The sequence below is a fragment of the Capra hircus genome, chromosome 27 (genome assembly GCF_001704415.2).
Source record: "Capra hircus breed San Clemente chromosome 27, ASM170441v1, whole genome shotgun sequence".
Taxonomy (NCBI): Eukaryota; Metazoa; Chordata; class Mammalia; order Artiodactyla; family Bovidae; genus Capra; species Capra hircus.
Genome location: NC_030834.1, coordinates 23026951 through 23031229, shown reverse-complemented (window position 1 = coordinate 23031229; position 4279 = coordinate 23026951).

The window sequence follows — 4279 nt, the reverse complement described above, 5'->3', positions numbered from 1 at the left end:
TCCATAAACCAACTGGAAAAAAAAAGGACATTTTCTTAAATAGCAAAATTTGACTGTCATTGTGTTGAAATGTGCCTTTGAGAATCAAGTATCACAGATAGGGAGAATTTCCGATTGCCACGGTAAGTGGACTTTACGGTACTGTTTTCACTCTCTCTCAACATTAGTAGCTGTTTAGAGACTCATTTTCTGGGAACAGAATACAAAATGCCTTTCTACTGTGTAAAGTTTACACCATACAATTTGGACACTTCAAGCATCTTGTTTTTTTAATGATATTTCCAGCATGTCTTTTAAAATGAATTCCAATATAAATACTTAATACAGCACTGAAGGAGGGGACTGTTAGCTATGAGGTGGAAGATCAGTTTTGTTTTTTTTTTAATGAGTCTTTTTACCATTTAAAAGAGAAGGAGAACTTTAGCATCCTACTTTTCTTCTCCCACATTGTTCTTATGGAAGTCAATGCAATATTCATTTGAGAGCTGAGGAAACTGGGGCAGAGGAAGGCTGAGTGACTTGCCCTGGGATGCACAGAACAGAATGGCCAGACTGGGATTACAGCCTGGCACAAAAATCTGAGACTGCGCTTTACTTGCTGTGCCCATTCCTCATCTGAACAGATAACAGACAATTGTAGTGTTAAATCTAACATGATCGACAGCTAATGAGCAGTGACATCAACATGATTTACCATTTCTCCTGGAATCTAAGCTACTCCCAGTGAGGAAGTTAAGGGGTTTTGGAACTGAGATTCAATTTTTATGGTCACAAAGATGTTGCATATTGCTTCGTGAATGTGCCAAGTGCTAGCTTTGTAATCAGAAATTAAAAGCAATTTCCCAAATTATCTAGCTTATTTTCTGGAAGACACATGCTTCTTTTTTATATTCATATTTCCCATAACAGAAACACAGGGAGCAAGTCTGAACAGAAAAGAGATTCTTAATTTATATTTTAATTTTAAGGAATGAAATTGTGAGCTAAAAAATAATTTGCTCTCTCTTTCCAGTCTTTGTGCTTTTTCTTTTCAGATGTGCTATATAAATCTCTGTGTTATATCCAGTACTGATGTGTGTAGTATTATAAAAGTGTTTTATTAATAATATTATAAAGCATTTTATTAGTAGTATTATAAAATGTGGTATTTTAAAAACAAATCAATTATATGACTTGAAATATAAAATTAAGTTCTTTTTACAACTTTATCATCCTATTGACAATTTAGTGATATAATCTAGAATGAAGAAAATAGGTTCTCAATACTTGGACTTGAACTAACTTTCTACTGTCATCAAGCTTTGGGTAAAGTCTTAGAGCACCTTTTCTCTTCCTGATAAAACTCAAATTTTGAAAAGTGACGATTTACAATCCACTTTCATACTTCTCAGTTCTCACTGCCACTTTCAAGTTGTTCAAACCCTCTCGATATTAGGGTCCTGAGGATACAAACGTATGACAGGGTCACTCGATCATCCTTTCACACAATATTTCTTCCATAAAACAGAGCATTTCATTTATAGCTTTTATTTTTACCCTTAATTTAGTCAATCGCAATTTCAAACATTTATCTCAGGCATTGTAATCTTCCCTCAGTCTCTTCTCTTCTTTCTCTCTTCTCACAAATATTAAGACATGTCAAATAATTTGCAGCTTTTCCTGCATATTCAGAGAGAGGCCATATCTAATTTTATTCAAAAATGCCCTCGTTTCTCCAATCCCAATTTTAGAAAGTAAATAATAAAACCTTACTGAAAATGAGGAAAGACTATGGGGTTGGAAAGGAGAAATGGTACTTATACCTATACGCTGAAATTCAAATAAAGCAAGTTTGTGGTGACAGAGCCTCAGATGAAGTAGGCTGTGGAAGAGGGAATCTCAGAGCAAACTTTAACCACAGCACAGATGATTTCAGATTTCTGTATGCAGATGTGAGTCAGGATACTAGTACATAACTAAGACGAAGAATTATTCTTGTTGAATTATGATCATTATAACCTGTTTCCCCCCCACACACACCCTTTATGGATCACAATCTTGTCTTATTGTTTGCCTTAATCAATCTATGAGCCATGCCATGGAGGGCCACCCAAAACAGACACACCATAGCGATATTTCCAACAGAACACAGTCTCCTGGAGAAGAGGATGGCAACCTACTAGGTATTCTTGCATAGAGAACCCCATGGACAGTATGAAAAGGCAAAAAGATATGACATGGTAATATGAGCCCCCCTGGTCAGAAGCTGTCCAGTATGTACTGGGCAAGAGTGAAGGGCAATTACTAATAGCTCAAGAAAGAATGATATGACTGGGTCAAAGCAGAGACAGTGCTCAGCTGTGGATGTGTCTGGTGGTGCAAGTAAAGTTTGATCCTGGAAAGATTCGTGTCAGTGTATGGCAAAACCAATACAATATTGTAAAGTAATTAGCCTCCAATTAAAATAAATATATTAAAAAATATTGCATAGGAACCTGGAATGTTAGGTCCATGAATCAAGATAAATTGGACATGGTCAAGCAGGAGATGGCAAGATTGAACATAGATATCTTAGGAATAAGTGAACTAAAATGGATGGGAATGGGCAAATTTAATTCAGATAACTATCATATCTAGTACTGTGGGCAAGAATCCCTTGGAAGAAATAGAGTTGCCCTCATAGTCAACAAAAGAGTCTGAAATAGAGTACCTAGGTATAATCTCAAAACTGAGATGCTTTGGTTCCTTTCCAAGGCAAACCATTCAACATCACAGTAATCCAAGTCTAGACACCATTCACTGATGCTAAAGAAGCTGACAAGTTTTATGAAGACCTACGACACCATCTAGAACTATCACCAAAAAAGATACCCTTTTCATCATAAGGGATTGGAAAGCAAAAGTAGAAGTCAAGGGCTATATGGAGTAATAGGAAGGTTTGGCCTTGGAGTACAGAATGAAACAGGGCAAAGGCTATCAGAGTTTTGTCTAGAAAACACACCGGTCTTAGAAAACACCTTCTTCCAACAACACAAGAGATGACTCTACACATGGACATCACCAAGAGGTCAATACGGAAATCAGATTGACTCTGTTCTTAGCAGCCAAAGATGGAAAAGCCCTATACAATCAGCAGAAAAAGACCTGGAGCTGACTGTGGTTTCAGTCATGAGCTCCTTCTGCAAAATTCAGGCTTAAATTGAAGAAAGTAGGAAAAGCACTAGGCCATTCAGGTATGCCCTAAATCAAAGCCCTTATGGATATACACTGGAGGTGATGAATAAATTCAAAAGATTACATCTGGTGGACAGAGTGCCTGAAGAACTAAGGACAGAAATTGGTAATACTGTACAGGAGGCAGTGACCAAAACCATCCCAAAGGAAAAGAAATGCAAGAAGGCAAAGTGGTTATCTGAGGAGGCTTTACAAATAGCTGAGGAAAGAAGAAAAGTGAAAGGCAAGAGAGAAAGGGAAATATATACCCAACTGAATGCAGAGTTCCAGGGAATAGCAGAGATAAAAAGACGTCCTTAAATGAACAACACAAAGAGGATAACAACAGAATGGAAAGAGTCAAGATCTCATCAAGAAAATTGGAGATCTCAAGGGAATATTTCATGCAAGGATGGGCACAGTAAAGGACAGCTTTAAATGGGCAACTGTAAAGATCTAACAGAAGCAGAAGAGATTAAGAAGAGGTGGCAAGAGTATACAAAAGAGCTATGCCAGTTTCTAATGACTCAGAAAACCAGGATGGTGTGCTCATTCACCAAGAGCCAGACATCCTGGAGTATAAAGTCAAGCAGACCTTAGGAAGCATTACTACAAATAAAGCTAGTGGGTGTGGTGGAATTCTAGCTGAGCTATTTAAGATCCTTAAAGATTATGTTGTTAAAGTGCTGTGCTCAATACGTCAGCAAATTTGGAAAACTCAGCAGTGGGCACAGAACTGGAAAATGTTAGTTTTCATTGCAATCTCAAAGGACAATGCCAAAAAGAATGTTCAAACTACCTTATAGTTACACTCATCTCACATGATAGTAAAGTTTTGCCCTAAAACCTTCAAGCTAGGCTTCAGAAGTATGTGAAAACCAAGAACTTCCTGATGTACAAGCTGGGTTTCAAAGAGGCAGGGGAACCAGAGATCAAATTCCCAACTTTCACTGGATCATGGAGAAAGCAGGAGATTTCCAGAAAAACATCTGTTTCTATTTCACTGACTGTGCTTAAGTCCTTGACTATGTAGATCACAACAAACTGTGGGAAATTCTTTAAGAGATGGGAGTCCCAGACCACCTTA